This window comes from Ursus maritimus, unplaced genomic scaffold, assembly GCF_017311325.1.
Source record: "Ursus maritimus isolate PB19 unplaced genomic scaffold, ASM1731132v1 scaffold_23, whole genome shotgun sequence".
Taxonomy (NCBI): domain Eukaryota; kingdom Metazoa; phylum Chordata; class Mammalia; order Carnivora; family Ursidae; genus Ursus; species Ursus maritimus.
In genome coordinates this window covers 35,577,668-35,586,015 of record NW_024424786.1, presented here as the reverse complement: position 1 = coordinate 35,586,015, position 8,348 = coordinate 35,577,668, and the positions used below count along the sequence as shown (strand labels likewise).

General features: G+C 38.8%; 1 pseudogene; it reads left to right on the top strand.

Annotated features, from left to right (window-relative positions):
• Positions 1-1,858: 1,858 nt before the first annotated feature.
• Positions 1,859-2,916, top strand: LOC103666279 (annotated as a pseudogene).
• The last annotated feature ends 5,432 nt before the right edge of the window (positions 2,917-8,348 follow it).

Genomic DNA, 8,348 nt, shown 5'->3' with positions numbered 1-8,348 from the left:
TGTACCCCATCGGAAGTAAGTACTTGGTGCCCCATCCTGATTCGCTCTTTTTATTAAAGCATTACTATTGTCTTTTTATGCTTTTTGTGACTCTTTTTCCCTTGATCCATTGTATTACAAAAGTATTTTATTTATGTGGGGTTTTTCTCATACATAACCAAGTTTAAAAATTGTTACATTTTTCTTTATAGTTTCTGTGTTGGTGTTATATTTCAGACATTTTTTCCATTACACAACAGCCAAGATTATATAAATGCATATCAAGAATTTACTCAGTTGTCTATCAATTTAAAATAATACTCTTATCATACTTAAATTCTTACTGATATTTAAATTTTTCTAAAAAGACTCATAAAGGTCTTGACATATTCCTATTTTATAAGAATAGTGAAATCATCAGTGTTTAATACTTTTTAATCCTTGAAAGTTCAAGTGTCTTTTAATTATTAATATTTTTTCAAAAATTTCTTAGCTATTCTCTACTGATTTACTTCCTTTTTCATCTCAAGGAAGGACAGTTGTTGTGGGAGCATAGCAGGCACATAGTTGTAATCCATTATGACCGTTTGTTAGGTGAGCTCTAAACACGATGACTGTATCAATAAAACATATGAAATATACCAGAAATACCCTCCGGTACTGAAGTATATTTACTTTTCCTCTGCATCAAGGTCCATCATAGTGTGTTGCTGGTTGTCAGTTGAGCAAGTGTACCCAAACTCAAGTAGACTAAATGGAAAATTGTTTCTGTGCTTTCGTGCCTCGTGGCCCCAGGTGGTTTGGATTTGCTTCTACATGAGGTCTGAATCTCCACATCTAGCCCAGAGTGTAATGATTCCTCACTGTCTACAAGGTCAGTGGTGCCTCAGGAAATCCCTCAAATTAACCCATAGAATACGATAAAAATTGCTTGACGCTGCTAACTATGGGTGCGTAGCTGTCATTCATGGCTATCTGTAAGCAATCCATGATGGTAACAGCTAACAGCTATTGAACAATTGGCCGTACGGAATTCAGGTAGTTGAATATTCATCCCCATATATGAATTTTCATGTAACTATCCTAGTAATCTGGAGAGTTCAGGGGCTCTAAGGTCGTTTCAGTACGTTATTTTGAGTTAATCAATCCATGTAAGCTACTGGGACAAGTTCATAAAGAGAGGAATCGTGGACAAAACCAAAGTCTTCGGAACCTTTAACTACAGTACCATGCTGTTTGTCAAGCAGTAAAATACCCTAAAATTGAAAAGGTTGGGGTCATCAATAGTGAGAGCTATACTAGTCTCCTCTTTGGTATACTGTTAGTAGGAAGACTTCCTTACACACTTTGTTCCATGAGACTTATTGGGCACATATACTGTGCCTCTAGGAAAATATTATCAGAGTCATAAGTTATGATACAGTTTTCCTGTGGACCAGTTAGAAGATGAGATATATTAAATGTATTCATATAAGAGTTTGTGAAATACAAGGCATTGTGTAAATAAGTTAAGGATGAAAGAGAAAATTTTAAACATTGTCTAGATGACCATCTGGGACTGAAGGCTATCTCAGTAAGAATCTGGGAGGTGATTCCTTATGTTCTTGTAAAGAAAGCAGTTATATATAGAATTATCATTAGGAGGTTTTAAAAAGTTTTTGGTGGATTCTGTACAAAACAACATTTCTATTATTTCCTCCGTCAAATTAAAAAATATTCCTTTAATTTTCATGAGACTTCATGAAATAATTGAGAATTTGAACAGTAAAAAGTATTTTTATACAATTTGAGGTGAAAATCTGGGGTCTTTTAACTGTAGAGTACAGTGTGAGGTGGCTGGGTCTCTTCCTTAGCACCAACTGAGGAAAAAATCGCACAAATGAAATTTGTAATGCTGCTCATTTCACCTGAGTCAGCAGTGCTTTTCTTCTCTTTTCTGATTTCAGAAGCAGCAAGCCAACAGATTGGGGGAGGAATACACAGAGATCACTTATTTTGCATCCTCCTTTTGGGATTCTCTGATTTTCCCAGAATCCTAGCAGTGCTCTTTGTTGTATTCCTGCTTGATCTACATTTTGACTCTGACTTGGAACCTGTGCCTCATCATCTTAATAACGATGGACTCTCACCTCCACACACCCATGCACTTTTCCTCAGTAATCTGTCCTTCATAGATATCTGGTGTGAGCCTCCATAGCTCCCAAGATGCTCTCCACCTTTTTCAAGAGCAGCAGATCATCACCTTTGTGGGTTGTGCTGTTCAGTACTTTTGTCTTTTCAACCATATATGGGACTGAGAGAGTCTTTGTCTCTTGACAGCTATATGGCTTATGACCGATATGCTGCCATTTGTAATCCACTTCTCTCATTTTCAAAGCAATCATGTCACCCATGACCCTCTGTTTTCGGATGGTGCTATATGCTGGGATCCTCATATGATAAAAATGGACTCTCTCTGCTTATAGTCCTAATTGTGTACCATGTTTCAGTCTCCACTTCTGTGGGCCTAATGTCATCAAGCACTTCTTCTGTGACATGCCCCAACTGTTAAATCTGTCCTGTGCACTGATACTTTCTTTGTGACACAACTGTTGATTGCTATATTAGCAATGCTCTTTGGGATAGTAATATTTCATTATCATGATATCCTCTATGGCTATATTGCCATGTCCATCATGAAGATCACTTCAGCTAAAGGCAGTCCAAGGCTTCACCACCTGTGCTTCATCTGACAGCAGCTTCCCCTTCTATACCTCAACTGTCTATGTCTATTTGAGTTCCAGCTCTGGTGGTCTTCCAGTCTTGACAGATTTGCATCAATATTCTACACTGTGGTTATTCCCATGTTGAATCCGCTTGATTTAGCTGGTGTCTGAGGACACCATAGAAATCAAAGATGCCGTGAGGAGGTTACAAAAGAAGAGATGGTCTTTCTGACATCCTGGGTCCATATGTAAGTCCTATCGGAACCTTAACCCCAATAATATGTACATGAGCTTAACAAAATTATAATATTTTGGGGAAATAAAGCTTAATTTTCATAGATAATATGCCAAAATGGTCTGACAGCTGTGACTTGATTCCACACAAACACAATACCTTTAAGTCCTGGAGGTTCGTTTTCACCTACATGAGGAGGGCCTCATTATTTATTGAATATTAGCAAGTGGGACTCCCTGGGTGGCTCAGTCTGTTAAGAGTCTGAATAGGTCAAGTGCATCCCGTGGTTCTGGGAATGGAGCCTCATACATTAAGCTCTGTGCCTGGGGGTGGGGAGCCTGGCTTCCTCCCTCTCACTTCCTCTGTGCTTTCTCTCTCTCTCTCTCTCTCTCTCTCTCTCTCTCTCTCAGAAATTAGATAAAATATCTTAATAAAATATTACAGTTAGTGAATATTAAATATTGCAGACTAAGAACAAATATGGAGAGCTGGTATTCTTTTATTGTCCAGTTCAACATTTTTGTTATCGGGAGAGATTATGATTTGTATGGGTGATCTAATTTATGGAGTAGATTGTGATTAGAATTTTTAGCATCTAATGCTGATATATTTTCCAGCTTCAAAAGCCAGAGACCTAAAAGAAAGAGTGCTAGATAGGCAGGGATATTAACTGTGGCCACTTTTCTCTTCAACAATGTAGAACCTAAAATGTTTAGTCCTCGATCTGTTTCAAAAGTGGAACAAGATGGTATCATACCGGGCTGCTGATATACAGATTGCTCAGACTTGAACCAACTGATAGCAAAAACAGATGTTACAATTACATATTATCCCTGGAGAGGACTGGGTTTTAATATTTTTGGGGGCGGGTCTCAATTTGATATGTCACATAGTTCTTCCATTTAGTTAAAGACTATAAATGAAGAGGTATTTGAAGCCTTGCCAACTTTTCTTTGGCCAAGTTTTGTGAGGATGGACAGGGACTGAGGGAAGGAGAATCATTGAAACCGGAGAGAGTGGGTGGCTGCGCCATTCCACGCCACACAGAAGTACTACAATATGATTAAAGGATGTCTGCCCTCATCCCCATGCCATGCAGGCATAGGTATGTTCTTTGAAGCACTGCTCTCAAAAATGTGTAAGAATGTCTGAGAAGTCTTTCTAAGAAACGATGAGGGCTTCAGTAGGAGAAAGGTCTCTGTGAGTAGGAATGTAACATTAGTGTTATTGGTTATAGTCATTATGCTATGCATTAGATTGCCAGGTTTCTTCATCCTTAGCTAAAGACTGTACCTTTCAAAAACCTATCTCAAATTCCCTTGCCCCCCAGGCCCTGGGCAACCACCTCGTTGTGTTTCTGTTACTGTGATTGACTTTTTGATTCTGCCTTTGGTTCACATGATCTCATACAGTATTTTGTCTTTTCTCTGTCTGGCTTATCTCACTTGGCATAATGCTGTCAGGGTGCATCCATAATGTCTCAAATGTCGTAGAGTTCCTTTCTACTCTCCCAGTTGAACAATATTCCACTGTATTGTATGTATATACCATGTCTTCTTTATCATCTTTATCATTCCCATATCTTGTCTGTTATGGAAGAAAGCCATATGCATGGGAGTGCAGGATTATTTTGGTGTCTGTTTTAGTTGTGTTGAATGCATACCCAGAAGTGGGGTTGGTGGGATCATATGGTAGTTCTCTAAGTTTTTGACGAACATCCCTACTATTGCTATTGATAGATAGTGGCTGAACCAAATTATGTTTCCATCCATAGTGTGGGCTACTATACCCTTTTATTCCACATCCTCACCACCACTTTATCTCTTCTTGATGGTAGTCATTCTGTATCAGGTGTGAACGATACCTCATTGTGCTTTTGATTCGCATTTCGATGATTAGTGATAAGTTGGGAACCTTTCATATACCTATTGTTGTCCATTTAGTGTCTTCTTCGAACAGAATATCTATTCATTTCTCTACTCATTTTTAATCGTGATTGTTTTTGCTTTTGAGTTGTTGTAGGAGTTCTATTTTATATATATATTGAACATTAACCCCTTACATGATACATGCTTTGGCAAACATTTTTCAAGCTATGGTTTGTAGGCATTTTCTCTCCCATTCTGTCAGTTGATTTATATTGTAGATTGTTTCGCTTGCTGTGTGGAAAGTTTTATACATTTGATATGCCCTGCTTGTTGCGCTTTTGCTTTTTGTTGCTTGTTTCTTTTTTGTGTGAGATACAAAAATATCATTTTCAAGACTAAGGTCAAGGATCTTGTTCCCTATCTTTCCTTCTAGGAGTTTTGTGGTTTCAGATCTAACCTTCCTGTCTTTAATCCATTCAGGGTTAATTTTTGTGAGGTGGTGTAAAGGTAGTGGTCCAATTTCATTATTGTGCATAGGGTTATCCAGGTTTTCCAAACCATTTTAAAGAGACGCTATTCTTTCCCACTGAGTACATGGCTGGTTCCTTTGTTAAATGTTAGTTGACGGATAGATGGGATTTTTATTTCTGGAATCTATTGTAGTTCTGTTGGTTGATGTGTCGTTATGTCAGACCCATACTTCTGCAGTTTTGTTTAGTATATAGCTTTAGTTTTGAAATCAGGAGTGTGATGTCTTCCTTTGTTCTTTCTTAAGATTGCTTCTTTAGTTTTTGATCTCTTTAAAGTTTCATGCAAATTTTAGATTCCTTTGTATTCTGGGTGAAAAATATCATTGGTCTTTTTTATTTGAATTTAATTAGCCATGGTAATGTACATCATTAGTTTCTGATATATAATGTTTAATGAATCATTAGTTGAGTATATCACCCAGTGCTCATCGTGTATCACGTGTCCTCTTAGTGCCCATCACCCAGTTTCCCAGTCCCCTCACCCACCTTCCTTTCCACAGCACTCAGTTTGTTTCCTGGAGTCAAGAGTCTCATGTATGGTTTGCTCTCCCTCTCTGATTTCTTCCCCAGTTCTTCCCCACCCCACCCCATGCCACTCCAACCTCTGTAATTATTCCTTTATGTCTCCATTATATGGAGTGAAACCATATGGCAGTTGTGTTTTTCCTCATTGACCTGTTTCACTTAGCATGATACTCCTCCAGCACCATTCGCGGTCGATAAATGGTAAATATTCATCCTTCCTGTTGGCTGAGTAATAACCATTGTATATATGGAATCCACATTTTTATCCATTCATCTACTGAAAGACATCTTGCCTCTTCCACAATTTGGCCATTTCGGAACATTGCTGCTGTGAACTTTGGGGACAAGTGCTCTCTGATCACTAAGATTTTTGTGTCTTTAGGGTAAAATACCTACCAATGCAGTAATTGCTGGGTCTTAGAATTTTAGCTCAACATCTTGAAGAACCTCCATACTGTTTTCAGAGGGCTGCATCAGCTGCTAGATTCCCACCAGCAGTGTTACCCCTTCTCCACATCCTGCAACATTTGCTGTTTCCTGTCTTGTTAATTTTAGCCATTCTGACTGGTGTTAGGATGAGGTGGTATCCATTGTGGTTTTGATTTGTATTTCCTAATATGCCAAGTGATGGGAAGCTTTTTTGTATGTGTCTGTTGGCCGTTTGTGTTTCGAAGAAATGTCTGGGCTCATGTCGTCTGCCCATTTCTTGACTGGATTATTTGTTTATCTGGGTAATGAATTTGAGAAGTTCTTTATAGACCTTAGATACTAGCCCTTTATCGTTTGTCATCTGTAAAATATCTTTCCAGCTTCCTGCCGTACTTTTAGTTTTGTTGATGGTTTCCTAGTCTGCAGAAGCTTTTGGTCTTTTGTTCCAGTAGTTCATTTTTGCTTCGTTTCCTTTCCTTTGAAGATGTGCAGCAAGAGGTTGCTGCAGGTAAGGCCGTGCACGGCATACCCATGTTCTCCTCGCCTCAGGATTTAAAAAAATTTTTTATTAGTGTTATAAGTATTAGTCACACCAGCACAGTACATCTTTAGTTTTTGATGTAGTGCTCCATGATGACATTGTTTTATGCATAACACCTAGTGTTCCATGCAATACATGCCCTCTTTAATACAATACCCATCACTGGCCTATCCCAGTCCCCGCCTCCCCTCTCTCTGAAGCTCTCAGTTTGTTTCAGAGTCCATAGTCTCCTCATGGTTCATTCCCTTCACTCGCGCCCCTTCATTCTTCCCTTCCTTCTCTTTACCGATCTTCCTCCTCTTTCTTATGTTCCATAAATGAGAGAAACCATATGATAATTGTTCTTCTCTGCTTGACTTATTTCACTTAGCATAATCTCCCTCCAGTCCCGTTCAGTGTTGCTGGCAAATGTTGGGTAATTGTTCTTTCTCATGGATGGCTGTTGAGTAATATTCCATATATATGGACCACATCTTTAACTATACAGTCATCTGTTGAAGGGCATCTCTCGGCTCCTTCCACAATTAGCTATTGTGGACAATGCTGCTGTGAACATTGGGGTAGTATATGGCCCTTCTTCACTACGCCTGTATTTTGGGGTAAACATCTGCAGGCATTTGCTGGGTCATAGGGTAGCTCATATTTTTAACTTTTAAGGGACCTCCAGGTTTTCCAACGTGGCTGTATCAGCTTGTATTTCCACCAATAGTGTAGAGGGTTACCCCTTCTCCACACATCCTCTCCAGCAATTGTTGTTTCCTTTGCCTTGTCAATTTTTGCCATCTTCTAACTGGCTTTACGGTGGTATCTCAGTGTGGTTTTGATTTGAATTTCCCTGATGGCTAATGATTTTGAATATTTTTCATGTTATATTATTTGTAAGGTCTTCATTGGAAAAGTGCTCCGTTCATATCTTCTTTCCATTTTTTGATTTGATTATTTGTTTTCGTGTATTGAGTTTGAGAAGTTCTTTATAGACCTTGGATACCGACTTTTATCTGTAGTGTCATTTCGTAAAAATCTTCTCCCATTCTGTGGGTTGCCCCTCTGTTTTGATGACTGTTTCCTTTGCTGTGCAGAAACTTTTATCTTGAGGAAGCTCAAAGTTCATTTTTTTCTTTTGTTTCTCTTGCCTTTGGAGATGTGCTGTCATGAAAGAAGTTGCTGTGGTCGATGTCAAAGAGGTTACAGCCTATGCTCTCCTCTGATTTTGATGGATTCTTGGTCTCACATTAAGGTATTATTTGTATCCATTGGAATTTACTCTTGTGTATGGTGTGAGAGAGTGGTCAAGTTTCATTCTTTTTGTATATAGCTGTCCAATTTTCCCAGCACCATTTATTGAAGAGAGACCGTCTTTTTCCCACTGGATGTTTTCTCCTGCTTGTCAGTACAAGTAGTTGCCCAAAGAGGAGGGTCCATTTTTGGGTTCTCTATCCTGTTCCATTGGTCTATGTGTCTGTTTTGTGCTAGTACCATGCTGTCTTTGTGATGACAGCTTTGTAGTACAGCTCGAAATCCAGCAACGCGGATGTC